Below are 18,175 nucleotides of genomic sequence, written 5' to 3'. Positions count from 1 at the left end.
CTTGTGCGAATTGCTGCTTTTCTGTCTCGTCATTTTATTCAGAAAAACTACAGAATAATGGCTTATTTCCTAAAAAAAGGTAGCTACCAACTGACAAAGATAACAGAGTGATTTGTTTAGCAATAACACGTATACGACTTGCCTCTACACGTCACAGTTTGGCATCCCCTTTTGTGGCTAGTGTTACCTGCATTTCTCGGTTGTCAAACTCTGGGAAAAATGAGGTGCACTTCAGAACCAACTCAAAATGCATCCATAGGATGAATGCAATTGTATTTGTCTTGGAATGAAAATCCTGAAATACCTATCGCGCACTGATCTAGTACAAGTTTGATATGAGGATCATCATTGTAAAAAGATTTCAAGAAATTTGTAGGAGCATAAATTTTCCTCCTAAATTAGTGAATTATTTTTCAACGAATGAGAATCTAAGTTTGACACGTGGTGAATGCCATCATCTTAGGGCATGTACAATGGTAAAGAAAATGGTAAAGAAGACACGTCTTCCCTTAGCAATCCACATCATGTGGGGAAAGCGTAGAATTTTTTTTTTTTTTTTTGAGACAAGGGAAAGCGTAGATATTTTTTTTTTTTTTTTGAGGGAACAGGGAAAGCGTAGATATAAGTTGTACAACTCAGACCCAGGGCAATAAGGGGCCTAGACGAAATAGGGGCCCATATCATTGTTGTGTTGAGAGCTTTCTGCGGGATCTCTCGATATCCACTACCAGGTCAGCGCAGTCAAAGGGTGTCGCAGCTCGGGTGCACCCCAAGTTGATTCCGCCGAACCCGGGCTTTGTCAAATTGAATGTTGATGTGGCCGTGTCCAAAACAGAGAAGCGAGGAGCTCTGGGTGTTGTTTGTAGGGCTGCAGATGGAGCGTTCATCGGAGCTTCGGCTGTGGCGGTGCGGGATATCTCCGGCCCTGCTACCCTAGAAGCCATGTCGTGCAGAGAAGCAATGGCGCTGGCATCTGATCTTCAGCTGCCGCACATTGTGATTGCCTCGGATTGTTTGCAAGTTATAAACAATCTGAAGGAGGAATATGTGGGCAGTTATAGCATGTGATCAAGGCTTGGGCGAAGGACTTTCCTAGTGTAGTTTTTAGACATGAAAATAGGGCGTCCAACTCTGAAGCCCACATCGTTGCTCGTAGTATTATTTCAGTTAGAGCATCTCCACTCGTCTCCCCGACGAAGCCCCCAAGCGACGTTTTTCCCATCCGGACGGCGAAATTCGGCCCATTTGCACCCCCGGTTCCTCGTTTTCGTCCGGATTTGGCCCTTCATCCATCCGGCGAGCCCACGCCATCCCCGGTCCCCCGGGGCGCGCTTGGGGACTCCGGACGAAAGAATTTGGCGTGAAACGTCGTGTGGACCCTCGTAGTGGGCGACAGAAAAGCCAAATCCTGTCGATTTCCCTCCAATTTGCTTGCATATCCCCAAACTCTCCCGCCGAATTTGGCCATTCTCCTCCTCGTCTTCTCGTCCACCATCGTTCTCCTCCTCGTCTTCTCGTCCACCACCATGTCGCCGAAGGAGAGGAAGCCGCGGGCGAAGAAGGTGCGGCCGCCGGGTATGTCGAACGCAGAGTGGGCGGCGGACGAGATCCGACGCGAGGTCGAAACAAGCGGCAGGGTGGAGAGGGTGAAAAAAGCCGCCGCCAAGAGGGCGGTGGCGGCCCAGGACGAACAAGAGAGGAAGATTAGCATGGCCATGAGCATGTGCCATGCTCACGGCGGCGGCGCCATGTTCCCCGGCCAATGGCTGACGCAAGGTACAAGCAGTTCCCCGTCGACTTTCTCCCGTTCGATCTATTCGCCGTCGCCGCCTGCCATGTTCCAAGAGGGCGCCTACGTCCAACCATCCAGGTTCACGCCGTCGCCGCCCGAGCTCGACGTCGGCAGCGGGAACCAGTACGAGGGCACCTCGCCGGCCCTGCGACGAGGGCCGTTCCCGTTCGGTGCGATGGCGGCGCCGAACGACGAGGAGATCCACGAGATGATCACCTCCGGCTCCATGGCCGCCGCTGCGAGCCCGGGGTTCTTCATGGCCGCCGCCGCTGCGAGCCCGGGGTTCTTCACGCAAGAGGAGGCGAGGGCGACGGCAGCTGTCGCGGCGCGCAACGAGTATGTGGAGGATGTGGCCGACGGAAGCCAAGCCGTCGAAGAAGAAGACGAAGAAGAAGAACAGCCAACTAAAGCCGCCGCCAACCTGCCGAACTCCGGGTGGACGATTGGAAATACGGTACTCCCCACGACTTTATTTCGTCCAATCCGTTTCGTCCGAATTTCGTCGTGGGTAGGCCCAACGAGTGAAGATGCTCTTAGTTCTGCCCGGCAAGTTTGGCTGCTTGAGCCCCCGGCCGGCTTATGTATACCTTTCATTATTGATCGATAAAGGGGGTTGAAAATTCTAAAAGGGGGGGCATCTATGATCTCCAAGATCGCAGGGCAGGCAGATCGAACAGGAGCGCCTAGCCACACACGCTCTGTTCGGCTGGGCCGTATCCCACCCCACGATAGGCATAGGAACGCGACAGAAAAAATAAGACTGGCACGTCTGCTTTTCTGTTTCCTGATTCTTTTTCGTTTATTTGTTGTTCATACAAATTTGAAAAACCTTAAAAATTCAAAGTTTGAACATAATCAAAATCAGAACAAATTTAAAATCGGAACAAATTCAAAATTCAAACAAATATTAATATCTGAACAAAATTCAAATCCGAACAAATAAAATTCAAAATTTTGAACAATTTTCAAAATCACAACAAAATTTCAAACTCTGAACAACTTTCAAAATATCAACAAAATTTCAAAATCTGAACAATTTTCAAAAATCTGAAAAAAATTCAACATTTGAACAAAATTCTGAAATCTGAAGAATTTTCAAAATCCCAACAAAACTTCAAAATCTCAACAAAACTTCAAAAACAATTTTCAAAATCTCAACAAATTTTCAAAATCCGAACGATTTTCAAAATCTCAGCAATATTTCAAAATGTGGACAATTTTAAATATCTCAACGAATTTTCAAAATCTGTACAAATTTTAAAACTCCCAATCTGAATAATTTTTACAAATTGAACATTTTCTGGTTTTTTATAATGAATATTTTAAAACCACACAAAAACAAGAAAAGAACGAACAGAAACCGGTTGAAAACATCATGACAGAGACAGAAAACTGTGAGCCAAATCGTTTAGGAAAACCGCCAAACAAACCATCAGCAAAAACCACAAAAAAACGGACGAAACCGGATTCCATCCCATGCAGAACGCGTATGCGAATCTTTCTATTCTTAATAGGTGATCTCATTTTTCTGCACATACAGGCTTCCACATACAGGCTTCCACGTCACCAACCTTGCTCCCATGCATCCTCATTCGTTCATGTCATCATCAGTTACCACGAATCCTGGAAAGAAAACGCTACCTAGCTAATAGTAATACGAATAAACATGCCCATTTAGTTGCTCACCTGTTTGTCCCACGGAAAAAATAAGTCCTATTCGTTTCGTCTTCGTGGTAGAGCTCTCCGTCACGCCTTGATGGCCACAAATTCTTTCTATAAGAGCCGCTAGGCTACCCGGCCAACGAGATGGTCTGAAGGGGCAAATCAATCAGGGCCGTTGATTGGCCCTTAAACAGTAAAATTTTCAGCCCACTTTCACCCACAGCCGTCGGATGCGGTTATAAATTTTGTTACTTGGTTTCATCTGCTGGCTACATGACCGCTGGGCCATCCTGTGCGTGGGAGCCTCCAGCGAGAGACGCAACGAGGGGCTGGCTCACGTCGCCCTTTTTCTCGTGGTAGGCCAGTGGGTGGGCAGTGAAAACCTAGATCGAAAATCACTCCCCAATCCCAGATCATCACTCTCTCCCAATCCCCTGCTCTCCTCTCCCCTCCTCCCCCAATCCTCGTCTCCTCTCCTCCTTCCCCAATCGCCGCCGCCTCTTGTTTTCCTACACGGGCCGCCACGCGAGGTGCTGCACGGGAGGCGGGTGGACGGAGGAAGGGCGCCCCGAGCAACGCGGTGGCTGGATGCGGGAGTTGGTGGCGGCTGGACGGGCTGATCCGGTGCGGGACGGGCGGAATCCATGGCAAGGCCGCTTTGAAGAGCTCGTACATCACTGCTTGGGGCTGGAGATGCAGGAGAGAAAAGATCTCCTCCAAGTGCTGCCGGAATCGGGCGCGCGGGAGAGGAGCAGCGCCCTCACCCTGCAGCGGTGCCTGCTGGACAGGTTCCTCTCTCTCTCTCTCTCTCTCTTGGCATGCCAATAACCTGACTAGATCTCGATTTTTAGGTGTTGGTAGAAGATTGCTCGTTGGAGGGGCATATAATGATTAATGGATAGTCTCGCCCTGATGCTGATGTACTGGAAAATGAATTAGAGTTGTCTCTTTGTTGCTAGAGGTAAATCCTATTCTGCTAAATTACAGACTGGTGTTATACTAATTCAGTTCAATGTCATTTTCTCCAGGAAACTGATTCTTTTCAAATTACATTTTGATGCTTTGAGGTGGCTCAGTTAGTTGGATCGTTGATGAGTGGCGGAGGGTCGATGTGATGAGGAGGAATGGGGGATGAATATGAGCTTATGTACGCGGACTGGCAGCTATCTGTGCTTGGGCTGCCATAGGTATGAATTCATCTTAATCCCCATATCTGCATTCCAGTCAGTTTATTATGTGCCTTTCTATGCATTGAATCTCACTGCAGATCCATTGTCATATAAATAGTATCCATGTGCTCAAAACAATTGAGCATAGTTTACATATGTAGATACAATCTTTCTTTTTGAATATAAGAATAGCACCGGCTAGAACTGACCTCTCTCTAAAATGCACATGCAAAAAAGAAGAGATTGCATATAGGCATATGTTCTACCCTATCTCATTAACAAGAAATCATCTATTAATTTTTGAAGTTTTGCTTACTGGGAATTTTATCAGTTCAAAATAAGTAGTTCTAGATTAGGTAGTTATTTATCTCATTTGTTCTGCTTATTTCGAACTTTCTTTTTTTCAGGCATAACTTTGCGAGTTACCATTTGTTGGTTCCTCTGATATTTCCTCAAATGATCGACATGGCACATGCTGCAGATTCTAGAGGTATTTTCTGTAGTTCATTTCTTATTTTGCCTGTTCAAAGTCATCTTGGGGACCCACTGTGCTGACTTGATCAACATATCATTATGTAGTTCATGTTGTTTGATTCATGGGCCCAACCTATCCGTCACTAAATTATCTCCCTGCAGCGCCATGGATCCTCACAAGGTGCCCGCCAGCCAACAATGTATCCAAGCAAGTGATCTGTCAGTCTATAAATCTTAAATCTAGGATGAGGTGAGTATTGTTGCTCTTCATCCTTTTTTCTACGGAGCCTCTTTTTTATTGCAGCCTTCATACTTTTGTATCTGTGATTGTACTAGGTAAGGTCAAGTTTTCACTGTACGCATTAATTCATCTTCAGCTGTTCATAATGAGTATCCACTTGAGCACAAGTACAGTCTTGCAGAGGTTAACAAAAAGGTGGCAAACTCTTAGCATGTGTTTCTACAGGTTAGAAACAAAAGGTTATTAGTTTGTTCATGCCAACGAGATTCTTGGTGTTTGTAATGTCCACCATGGATTTATAAGATCTAAATTTTGACTCCATTGTTAAGAAATTGTATCTTTTATATATATAGAAGTTGTTGCCTACACTTGGTGTGCTTCAAATGAGTTCTTTTCTTTTTGTCTATGAAGATTTCCCTGGAGGCCAATAGAGCAGCCGTCATCATCGTCTTCATCTCCAGCCGGATCTGTTCCGACATGTCGGCTCCGAGAATGAGTGTTTGGTTCTGAACCTTGACGGTGTTGTTGATCTACAGGTTAATGTCCCTCTCTATCTGTCTGTATTTCTGCGTGTATTCTATCTATAAGAGCCGCTAGGCTACCCGGCCAACGAGATGGTCTGAAGGGGCAAATCAATCAGGGCAGTTGATTGGCCCTTAAACAGTAAAATTTTCAGCCCACTTTCACCCACAGCCGTCGGATGCGGTTATAAATTTTGTTACTTGGTTTCATCTGCTGGCTACATGACCGCTGGGCCATCCTGTGCGTGGGAGCCTCCAGCGAGAGACGCAACGAGGGGCTGGCTCACGTCGCCCTTTTTCTCGTGGTAGGCCAGTGGGTGGGCAGTGAAAACCTAGATCGAAAATCACTCCCCAATCCCAGATCATCACTCTCTCCCAATCCCCTGCTCTCCTCTCCCCTCCTCCCCCAATCCTCGTACCCTCTCCTCCTTCCCCAATCGCCGCCGCCTCTTGTTTTCCTACACGGGCCTCCACGCGAGGTGCTGCACGGGAGGCGGGTGGACGGAGGAAGGGCGCCCCGAGCAACGAGGCGGCTGGATGCGGGAGTTGGTGGCGGCTGGACGGGCGGATCCGGTGCGGGACGGGCGGAATCCATGGCAAGGCCGCTTTGAAGAGCTCGTACATCACTGCTTGGGGCTGGAGATGCAGGAGAGAAAAGATCTCCTCCAAGTGCTGCCGGAATCGGGCGCGCGGGAGAGGAGCAGCGCCCTCACCCTGCAGCGGTGCCTGCTGGACACGTTCCTCTCTCTCTCTCTCTCTTGGCATGCCAATAACCTGACTAGATCTCGATTTTTAGGTGTTGGTAGAAGATTGCTCGTTGGAGGGGCATATAATGATTAATGGATAGTCTCGCCCTGATGCTGATGTACTGGAAAATGAATTAGAGTTGTCTCTTTGTTGCTAGAGGTAAATCCTATTCTGCTAAATTACAGACTGGTGTTATACTAATTCAGTTTAATGTCATTTTCTCCAGGAAACTGATTCTTTTCAAATTACATTTTGATGCTTTGAGGTGGCTCAGTTAGTTGGTTCGTTGATGAGTGGCGGAGGGTCGATGTGATGAGGAGGAATGGGGGATGAATATGAGCTTATGTACGCGGACTGGCAGCTATCTGTGCTTGGGCTGCCGTAGGTATGAATTCATCTTAATCCCCATATCTGCATTCCAGTCAGTTTATTATGTGCCTTTCTATGCATTGAATCTCACTGCAGATCCATTGTCATATAAATAGTATCCATGTGCTCAAAACAATTGAGCATAGTTTACATATGTAGATACAATCTTTCTTTTTGAATATAAGAATAGCACCGGCTAGAACTGACCTCTCTCTAAAATGCACATGCAAAAAAGAAGAGATTGCATATAGGCATATGTTCTACCCTATCTCATTAACAAGAAATCATCTATTAATTTTTGAAGTTTTGCTTACTGGGAATTTTATCAGTTCAAAATAAGTAGTTCTAGATTAGGTAGTTATTTATCTCATTTGTTCTGCTTATTTCGAACTTTCTTTTTTTCAGGCATAACTTTGCGAGTTACCATTTGTTGGTTCCTCTGATATTTCCTCAAATGATCGACATGGCACATGCTGCAGATTCTAGAGGTATTTTCTGTAGTTCATTTCTTATTTTGCCTGTTCAAAGTCATCTTGGGGACCCACTGTGCTGACTTGATCAACATATCATTATGTAGTTCATGTTGTTTGATTCATGGGCCCAACCTATCCGTCACTAAATTATCTCCCTGCAGCGCCATGGATCCTCACAAGGTGCCCGCCAGCCAACAATGTATCCAAGCAAGTGATCTGTCAGTCTATAAATCTTAAATCTAGGATGAGGTGAGTATTGTTGCTCTTCATCCTTTTTTTACGGAGCCTCTTTTTTATTGCAGCCTTCATACTTTTGTATCTGTGATTGTACTAGGTAAGGTCAAGTTTTCACTGTACGCATTAATTCATCTTCAGCTGTTCATAATGAGTATCCACTTGAGCACAAGTACAGTCTTGCAGAGGTTAACAAAAAGGTGGCAAACTCTTAGCATGTGTTTCTACAGGTTAGAAACAAAAGGTTATTAGTTTGTTCATGCCAACGAGATTCTTGGTGTTTGTAATGTCCACCATGGATTTATAAGATCTAAATTTTGACTCCATTGTTAAGAAATTGTATCTTTTATGTATATAGAAGTTGTTGCCTACACTTGGTGTGCTTCAAATGAGTTCTTTTCTTTTTGTCTATGAAGATTTCCCTGGAGGCCAATAGAGCAGCCGTCATCATCGTCTTCATCTCCAGCCGGATCTGTTCCGACATGTCGGCTCCGAGAATGAGTGTTTGGTTCTGAACCTTGACGGTGTTGTTGATCTACAGGTTAATGTCCCTCTCTATCTGTCTGTATTTCTGCGTGTGTGTGTGAACTGATGACCCCTTCTTCATGCAGCTTCTGTGAAAGGAGTAGTAGGACCATGCTTGCGTGGCAAAATGCTAGACTGACAACGCCAATACGATTGTTCCCTGGTGCAGAGGCTTGCTTCTAGCTCTAGAGTCCCCATGCCGATCTCCTCTGGCAAGCCTCGACGAGATGGTCTGAATGACTATGAAGCTTTGGGATGTGTATTTCTCAGGTATCAATTCATTTCTTACTTGATTAGGTTGCAGTGCAAGATCTTTTTGCGAGCACTAAATATTTATATAAATGCTCCAGGAGAACGACCGCTCAGGGGAGGACAACATGTGAATGTGTTCGAGAGAGAGTGAGAGACAGATAGGTAGTTCAAGTTCCAATTTTTATTGCGTGTTCAAGGACGTTTTGTTCATGTTGTTCTTGATTCTGGGCATATGAACACACACAATTTCAGTTTTAATGTCATCATACAGTGGCAGCAGGTAGTGTCATGTTCATGTGGGACTTTGAGAGAAAGGTGATATACGCAATAAATGATGAGACTTGGTCAGAGGAGTTGAATAAATTATGGTTTTTCTATATGAGTAGCGACACAATTTAGATCATGAACAATACTGTTTAGACTCAGGTTTTGGTCAGTACAGCTAGGAAAAGAGGAACTTGTTGTATATATGTGTGAGTATGTATCCAGTTCTACAAGATAGGTAAACAAGCTTATACCAGAGTAAATCTAGAACAGATGTGCTACTTTAATTAATGTTCAAGGGTTAAATTACTGGCTGCCCGTAGAAAGGAGATGAGCTTTATTCTATTCAGGTTCTTAGTGCATTCTGTTTTGATAAAACAATTATCAGAACTGGCTTTATTCCTAAACTAAAGTATATTATTACGGCTCATTGTGTTACTACTTTGACCTGGCTTTTATATTGGTTGTTATTTCCCTTGGTGCAACAATTCTCATCAGCTTTTTTGTTTGATGAATGCGAACAGGACCTGAGGGCGAGTTCTATGCATATTTGATGAAAGGCATGTACTGGGTGTTAATCTTTTTTGCTTCGTTTCTATATATATTTATGATGTTCTCCTTAATGTATTCTCAGTTCTAGCTTAGGTGAGAGGACGTGACTGGTCACAAAAGGAAAGTGACCATGGGGGAATTTTATGGTAAGTCTCATACTGTAGTTTTTAGAACTTTGTAAATTGGGTGTTGGACTTGACATGCTAATGAACATTGTTTACAGCTAAGATATTTCTCTCCCTCGTGATACTGCACGGACAGATCAGCGATATGAATGTTCGGAGGCAGAAGGTTGTTTGTATGGAGAGATGTAGGAAGGGAGATGAGGATGTGAGCAGCATGAAGACATATTTCATTGATGCTTGGAATCTGCGTCGATGTTGAGGTGCCATGACGACAAGGGTGATAAGGTGTTTAGGCTCTGCAAACATATATTATAATTTATTGATTTTATGTGCCAGAACATAAATTACCATAGTTTTATTATGTGTGTTCTCTAAAAAAAATGCTGCATTTTTTTATACTAGAACAGAAATTACCGCATGCAATATTTATATAGTTGTGCATATTTATGACCAATATATAAATATTCTTTGCTCCTTAGTTATTTTCAAGTATCAAATCATCTATGAATATAAGGACCCATGTTAGTATTTTTTGTACTGCCTTGTTTCATAGAATACAATGCCTAATAAGAAATAACTTAGCCTGGTACAATGATTGACCTAATTAGAAACATATCTGATCAAAGTAATACCCTAATGAGAAACATCTGCCATGTGCCTAAGACTTGGCTTTCATTTTGTAAGATGGTTTTCAGCTGGTCATGCTAATTAACTTTGCTTGTGTAATGTTTTCTTCCTATTTATATATGTATGGACTTTTGCTTTTTTAAGCTCATAGGGTTAACTATGGGTTTTCATCATCAGCCTCAAGGAAGAACAGTTTAACCATTGACGAGTAGTTTAGAACAACATATGTGAATTCACTCATCTCAGCTGAGGATAGGCAACCAATTCCTTGTATAGTTATTTTAGGTGGTCATATGTTTCAGTTTCTGACTGTTTGAGATACCTAGGTTTTTAGCACCCATATGTTTCGGTTAATTATTGCACATATGGTCACTATGCCTCTTTACTGTTAGGTGATTTCCCATGTTTTTTTACTTGATTATTAAGAGCCTGGAAACTGGTTTGTTCACTATCTGTTATGATACACTATGCTCGGTATTTACAGTTTAGCGCTCTAAAAAAATTATGATCACATTATGCTCCATATTTTTATTTTTAAAACCGTTGACATAAATTTTGAGCATTTTATTTAGTTAGAAAATTACCTGCAGTTTTGTTTTTTCTACCATTTCAAATTTGAATTATGATTGATTCGTTGCCTTCCCTTTCCATGTTCGTCAGATTTGCTTATATGCCTTCCACTACTATTCACTGAGTAAGAAAAATGGTTGAATGTATATGTATAAAATCGACATCTGTTCTGTTACTTTGCTTGATAAATGTTTGCTATTCTATTTAGTATTTCCTTTGGTTGTATCAAATAAATGTTCTTTAGTTTGCTTAATATATGTTCAATCCAGACCCATAGTAGCAAGGATGTTGGGTGGGTCCAAGGGCTCGGAAGAGGAAGAGGAAGACATACGAGAGGCGGAAGAAACCATCGAATGGGTCAGAGGTAGTAGCCAAAGGAGGGCAAAGGGGCTGTCGAGGACATTTTCTCCAGTGCATGCCATCGGATTCTAATGGAGCTCAGCCAACCCAGCGGCCCTTCTTTTACCATAGCGGTGGCAGCGGCGGCGGGAGGGGCAGAGCTCTGCTCTGATCCTATAATAAGCTGATCCTATGGTTTAAATTCTTACTTGATAATGCCATTTGCGCGATAGCGCAACAGGTCATCTAGTGCTCATAATACCTCCTTGCAACAAATGCTGAAACTGGCTGATTCAACAGATTGTTCATCAATCATCATTGCTGGGAAAATACGAAAGAAATTTGTTCGGGTACTCAAGCGCGGCAAGCTATTGAATAATGTACGATTCCACCCACAGCCCCGTCATCTTCCTGCTTCGGTCATGTAGTAACGGGTGACCTCTGAAATTCTTCCGCGCCTATTTGAAGGATCGCGTCGCCCGCTTTTATGATTGCCCACGCCCATCGCAAGCCATCAAATTGACGCACATATACTCGAGAAGCAGCAGCATCCCCGTAGATCAAATTGAACATACATCTTCCTCTTCCTCACTTGCACGTCCATTCACCCATAGGCCATATGTGCATGTGCTCCTCAATCTTTATCTATCTGCTCAGCTGCTCCCAACCCATGATGATTTCCGCATGCACTGTCGTTGGTCTAAAACCAGGTGGGTACCCATGGGCCACCGGCCAAGGCTAAAAGTTCAGCAAAGATTGTGGTGCAGTATTCTGGTTGTGAAGATTTATCCATGAGATAGTTATATTTTATATTTACTGCAGGATGTGCTTCTTAGTTTTCATACAATACGGCCGTCGGTGCCATCCGTCCTCATCCCTTCTGCTTCGGCACTGCTTCGTCCATCATCATCCGTATTTTTTCTGTTTAGCATTTCCCTCATACATTCTAATATACATCTCTTCTTTTGCCCTTTTATTCACAGGTTGAACGGGCATTAGTCTTTGTTTCTAGCTATTTGCAGTCAGCACGTATCAGAAGTTCAGAACTCGCTTTGTTCATTTTATGAGGTTTATGGTTAATTTGCATAATCCGAAGCGAGTTTTGTTCTATACGGCTGTATGTATCAGGAATCAATCTGCTATGATAGCTCTCCAGTGATCGGGCTGCTGTGATTTTCATATGTTGATACTGCTTCTCTGCTCTTGGATCAGTGTAGGTTTAGTGATTCTGGGCGTTGTTGCGCCAGATCTGTTGCTGGTGATCCTGCAGTAGGTAAAATCTGCAGCTTTTCTTTTCCTCCTAATTACCTATATATTGGGATCCACATGATTTTCTCCATTTTCTTATGAACTAGACTATCAGAGCCCCAGGTCTTGAGTTCAAATCCTGGCTTTCACATGGTTTTCGCAATTAAGCCTAAAAATTGCGGTTGCCCTCCTCTTTAGCCACCGCTGTTTCGGTGTGCTCTTCTTCTTTCACGTGTTGACTTTCTCTTCTCCCGTCACACGCGAGTGGGAGTGTTGTGAAGTGTATATGTGGATTGCCTAGCCCTTTCCATCAGTTCGGACTTTTGGTTCAAGTGGCTAGTGCATGAAGCTTAACATGGTATCAGAGCAAATATTGATCCTCTAGTTTCTCGGCCGACGTTGCTTGTTCAACCTCCAGTCCGTCGCCCGATTCGTCTGCTCCAATCTCTCCTGGCCGATTCCGCCCGGCCGATTCCTCCCGCGCGTGTCGCCCTGCCTGCTCCCGCGCCGCCGGCCTCCCTGCCGATCTGCGTGTGGCGCTCCCTGCTCCCTACCGATCTGCGCGTGGTCAGCCCGCGCGCCGCGTGCTGCTCCAGGCCGCCGTGCTACGCTTGCTCCCGGCCCGATTACCAGTCTGCTCCCGCCGCGTGCTGCTCCTTGGCCGCGTGCTGTTCCGCGTTTCCCAGGCTGCCGATCTCCCTTGCCCGTGTGTAGATCTGATTGATTTCCTTGGCCGTGAGTTGACTTCTAGCTGAAAAAAAAGAAAAAAAAAGCTATGTCTTCCGCTGATCCCGTCCCTTCTTTGGGCCCACCTTCGGTACTTGGTATTTGTCCGCTGCCTTCGTGCATGACTGCTAGCTATTCTTCGTTGACTTTCGCGGCCTCTTCCCGCGGCTCTAGCCGTGCTTCGCCGATTTTGTCTCCCTCGGCCTGCCGCTCTACATCGACTTTTGCGGCATCTTCACGCGACTCTGCCCGCGCTTCGCCGACTTCGTCTATGTCGGCCTGCCGCTCTACATCGATTTTTGCGGCCTCTTCACGCGGCTCTGCCCGCGCTTTGCCGACTTCCTCTATGTCGGCCTGTCGCTCTACATCGACTTTCGCGGCCTCTTCACGCGGCTCTGCTCGCGCTTCGCCGACTTCGTCTATGTCGGCCTGCCGCTCTACATCGACTTTCGTGGTCCCTTCACGTGGTTATGACCGCGCTTTGCCGACTCTTTCTTCATCGGCGTGTTGCTCTCCGCCGTCCCCTTTGGTGGCCTTTACCTATATATTGGGATCCACATGATTTTCTCCATTTTCTTATGAACTAGACTTTTCTACAGTATTTTCTTTCCTTTTTTTATCACTACTAACAATTACGAGTACCTAGCTACGTCTCGTATGTCTTATCCAAGTGATCCGGTTTTTTCATGTGCTGTGCATGTACATAACTTCAGTTCTCCACATATGCCTTAGATATTGTCAAATAGCCGGCGGGAACCACATATGACTTCAGTTCACTCTCGCAAAAAAAAGGTGACGTTTTGATAATCTGTTTTATTGTTACATCTGCTTCACATGTTCTTCCGTTGTGTGTGTGTTTTATTTTTCCCTCACCCCGCAGGTTTGTTGTCTTCCACGTACGGACGAGAATACTCGAGGGTTCAGAAACAAAAGATGAGAGAAAAGATATTATGTAGCGTTTTCTACGATTTGCCATTTTTTGTCAGACATGAATGATATATTGATTTTGGCTTCTCCGTGTGGTGCATACAAAATCTGTAGCTTTCTTGCCATAATTTCCATGTACCCTGATATAAAGTTACATGGCTTCGTGAGAGGTCTTATACAGTATCATCGTAGTAGATTTTCCTTTCATGTCATATCCACCGTGTAGACATATAACAATGGGGATTTCTTTAGGAAAATAATGTTGCTGGTCGCAGGTAATCCATTGTAACATATAGTTTGTATTGATGAAAGTTTAGAAGAAATTTGATGCTTCCATATATTTATGATTCTACGTATGTTTATTACTTAGCCTATTTTGGTATCAAATCACATAGTTGTGGCTACAGTGAATTTCTACACTCTGTTATTTAACATGGCAATATGTATATGATGTATAATTGGTTGGCAGGGAGTAGTAAATACCCCTCTTTTCTCATAAAGTTATATGTGCAATTCTTCTTAGTTTATCTTTTATTTCAAGATATTTCTCCATTTGTTTTGCAAGAATTTGATGATGAATTGATGGTGCCTTCCTATTCTTCTAAACCTTTGTCATGACCCAGCTTTATCAGTTTCAGCACATCTGAGTTTGTGTTAGTTCGAGCAAAAACGCAAGCATAACTGTTCAATGGGACCAAATTGAATTCAAATGTAGATGAAGCAAATAAAAATTCAAAATTAGTAGTTACTTTTCTATCAGCTATAATATTTGAGCTTCACAAGCGTTGTGATCCTATCACTTCCATCAAGCAAGCCAAAATCACATGTTTTGATTTCAAAATTCGAGCTACAAATATCCGCAGCAATGCGCAGGGTGTCATCTAGTTAAGGTAATAAAGGTGTACACTGGGCCAGGTCCACTAAAATGGAGCTAACGTAAACACGTAGTACGTGGTGCCGACGTGCGTGCATGCCGCAACGAGCAGTGTATAGATAGGGATTGCCCGTGCGTTCTCCCAGAATGGGCCGACCCATTATGACGCCGCTCTAGATCATGTTAATTAGTGCGCATGTGTAAGAATTTAACACATAACTTGTAGAGCAACTGGTATCTGCTACTTTTCTAACGGTGATGTCCTTTGTTCGAAACCCATTCAAGACAAAGCATATTTTTTGAAACTTTGAAAAATGTTGAAATTTACAAAAATGTTCAAAATTTAAAAATATAAATTTGAAAAATGTTGAGACCGAAAAATGTATAAAATTGATTTGTTTAAATTAAAAAATTGTTTTTTTTGGAAAAAGATCTTAGTGACTCTTACAATAGGTTAATTTGGAAACCTAAACTCCCGTTGAAGATCCAAAGCTTTATGTGGCAGGTGTTTAGAAATGCTATTCCAACTAGGAACAATATGCGCTGGCGGAAGTGGCCTGGGGCTCAGGTTTCTTCCTTCTCTAAACCTGAGGAGTGTCAACACCCGGATTTTTAAGTCCAGATGCCTATTATGTCATACATCGTAATCTCAGGAATATTGTTGTTGCGAGACATAATAGTTGAATATCATAGAGTCATCATTTATTACAACACATAATCGTCTTACAAAGGTAGATCACATGATCCAATATTACAATAGTAGTTGATCTATTGATCAACGAACATCACAAATAGCGGAAACGAAGTAGTAGTGGCTATCTAATCCACATGCCAATGCTTGACGTCAGGAGCAGTCCTAGTTGTCGTAGACGTCCTGCTGTCCATCTTCCTCGTACTGCTGTTCACCTTCAAAGTCTGGCCATTTGAATAGCCAGGGACAAAGCCATGAGTACTTTTAAAGTACTCACAAACTAATACTAATGTAAGTACTTATCAGTTTTAGTAAGGGGGTGCTAAGCTCTAAGTTTATTTGCATAAAACCAATTTTAGTTCACAAATATTTAGTAAAAACCTCTTCATTTGCTAACTAACTCAAGTGGGAACATTAGTGTCATTCCCACAACTCTGTTGTGATTCAAGTCAAATTCACCTTTCACCTTTCAAGTTCAAGTCACAAGTCATATGTCACCGTTTTGAAAATGGTCTGATGACGGAACAGTATGGCCTTTCCAACCGTCCATAACCGTGGACACGGCTATTCGAATAGTTTTACACTCTGCAGAGGTCGTACACTTGTGCCACAACATTTGCAATAATCCGTCAGGGTTAACTGGCCCTGATTTACCACACTCCGTGTGCGGACTACCAACCATAACCTTTCACTTACATACTCTAGTATAGGCACCTCTCCCCATGAGCTTGGCCTCCCAGTGAAGACAAACGGTCAACCTGGGAACTGCACAGGGCTTGGTGTTGGAGATATGCCCAAGAGGCAATAATAAAAGTGGTTATTATATATCTTTATGTTTATGATAAATGTTTATATACCATGCTATAATTGTATTAACCGAAACATTGGTACATGTGTGATATGTAAACAACAAAGAGTCCCTAGTATGCCTATTAACTAGCTTGTTGATTAATGGATGATTAGTTTCATAATCATGAACATTGGATGTTATTAATAACAAGGTTATATCATTGTATGAATGATGTAATGGACACACCCAATTAAGCGTAGCATAAGATCTCGTCATTAAGTTATTTGCTATAAGCTTTCGATACATAGTTACCTAGTCCTTATGACCATGAGATCATGTAAATCACTTATACCGGAAAGGTACTTTGATTACACCAAACGCCACTGCGTAAATGGGTGGTTATAAAGGTGGGATTAAGTATCCGGAAAGTATGAGTTGAGGCATATGGATCAACAGTGGGATTTGTCCATCCTGATGACGGATAGATATACTCTGGGCCCTCTCGGTGGAATGTCATCTAATGTCTTGCAAGCATATGAATAAGTTCATAAGAGACCACATACCATGGTATGAGTAAAAGAGTACTTGTCAGGAGACGAGGTTGAACAAGGTATAGAGTAATACCGATGATCAAACCTCGGACAAGTAAAATATCGCGTGACAAAGGGAATTGGTATCGTATGTGAATGGTTCATTCGATCACTAAAGTCATCGTTGAATATGTGGGAGCTATTATGGATCTCCAGATCCCGCTATTAGTTATTGGTCGGAGTGAGTACTCAACCATGTCCGCATAGTTCGCGAACCGTAGGGTGACACACTTAAAGTTGGATGTTGAAATGGTAGAACTTGAATATGGAATGGAGTTCGAATATTTGTTCGGAGCCCCGGATGAGATCCCGGACATCACGAGGAGTTCCGGAATGGTCCGGAGAATAAGATTCATATATAGGATGTCATTTTATGTGATTTAAAATGATGCGGAAGGTTCTATGGAAGGTTCTAGAAGGTTCTAGAAAAGTCCGGAAGAAACCACCAAGGAAGGTGGAGTCCCGACTCCACCTCCATGGCCAGCCAACCCTAGAGGGGGAGGAGTCCCAAGTGGACTCCCCCAAAGGGGGCCGGCCACCCCCTCCATGGAAGGTGGAACTCCCACCTCTAGTGGGAGTCCTAGCTTAGGTAGGTTTCCCTATCATATGGAAGATTTTTGGTTCGGGTCTTATTCGGAGACTTGTAGTCCAACCCTTGGGGCTTCCACCTATATAATGAGGGACAAGGGGAGGGGGCCGGCCACCTCAAGACCACCACCTGGCCGCACCCCCCAAGTGGCCGGCCACCCCCTCCCAAACCCTAGCCGCCCCCCTCTCCTCCATAGCTCCCGCGTGCTTTAGCGAAGCTCCACCGGAGTTCTCCACCGCCACCGACACCACGCCGTTGTGCTGTCGGATTCAAGAGGAGCTACTACTTCCGCTGCCCGCTGGAACGGGAGGTGGACGTCGTCTTCATCAACAACCGAACGTGTGACCGAGTACGGAGGTGTTGCCCGTTCGTGGCACCGGTGATCAAGATCTTCTATGCGCTTTTGCAAGCGGCAAGTGAACGTCTACCGCAGCAACAAGAGCCTCATCTTGTAGGCTTTGGAATCTCTTCAAGGGTGAGACTCGATAAACCCCTCGTTGCATCTTGGCTTGGATTGCGTGTTCGCGGTAGGAAATTTTTTTGTTTTCTATGCAACGTTATCCTACAGTGGTATCAGAGCCGTGTCTATGCATAGATGGTTGCACGAGTAGAACACAATGGTTTTGTGGGCATTGATGCTCTTGTTATCTTTAGTTGAGTACTTTGCATCTTTATGGCATAGTGGGATGAAGCGGCTCGGACTAACTTTACATGACCGCGTTCATGAGACTTGTTCCTCGTTCGACATGCAACTTGTATTGCATAAGAGGCTTTGCGGGTGTCTGTCTCTCCTACTATAGTAAA

The 18,175-nt window shown here is 44.0% G+C and overlaps 3 long non-coding RNA genes across 16 annotated transcripts; all 3 read left to right on the top strand.

The window, feature by feature from the left end:
- The first annotated feature begins 4,089 nt into the window (after positions 1-4,089).
- LOC139834321 (uncharacterized) lies at positions 4,090-4,644 on the top strand. Its single transcript, XR_011750103.1, has 3 exons — positions 4,090-4,242; positions 4,306-4,415; positions 4,483-4,644. It is a non-coding gene; the product is annotated as an uncharacterized lncRNA (long non-coding RNA).
- An 88-nt stretch (positions 4,645-4,732) lies between these two features.
- Positions 4,733-5,881, top strand: LOC139834322 (uncharacterized). Its single transcript, XR_011750104.1, has 4 exons — positions 4,733-5,113; positions 5,260-5,347; positions 5,512-5,563; positions 5,750-5,881. It is a non-coding gene; the product is annotated as an uncharacterized lncRNA (long non-coding RNA).
- Positions 5,882-6,653: 772 nt separating this feature from the next.
- LOC127303078 (uncharacterized) lies at positions 6,654-11,188 on the top strand. Of its 14 annotated transcripts, none has more exons than XR_011750093.1 (12): positions 6,660-6,765; positions 6,833-6,991; positions 7,381-7,463; positions 7,610-7,697; positions 7,861-7,912; positions 8,099-8,223; positions 8,294-8,477; positions 8,558-8,621; positions 9,248-9,283; positions 9,358-9,421; positions 9,499-9,685; positions 10,867-11,188. It is a non-coding gene; the product is annotated as an uncharacterized lncRNA (long non-coding RNA). The 14 variants fall into 14 exon arrangements; XR_011750092.1 differs by having other exon boundaries at positions 10,688-11,188; XR_011750090.1 differs by having other exon boundaries at positions 6,654-6,724; positions 9,499-11,188.
- The last annotated feature ends 6,987 nt before the right edge of the window (positions 11,189-18,175 follow it).

The sequence above is a fragment of the Lolium perenne genome, unplaced genomic scaffold, assembly GCF_019359855.2.
Source record: "Lolium perenne isolate Kyuss_39 unplaced genomic scaffold, Kyuss_2.0 unplaced33, whole genome shotgun sequence".
NCBI lineage: Eukaryota > Viridiplantae > Streptophyta > Magnoliopsida > Poales > Poaceae > Lolium > Lolium perenne.
The sequence above is the reverse complement of the archived record's forward strand: the minus strand, read 5'-3'. Positions and strand labels throughout refer to the sequence as shown.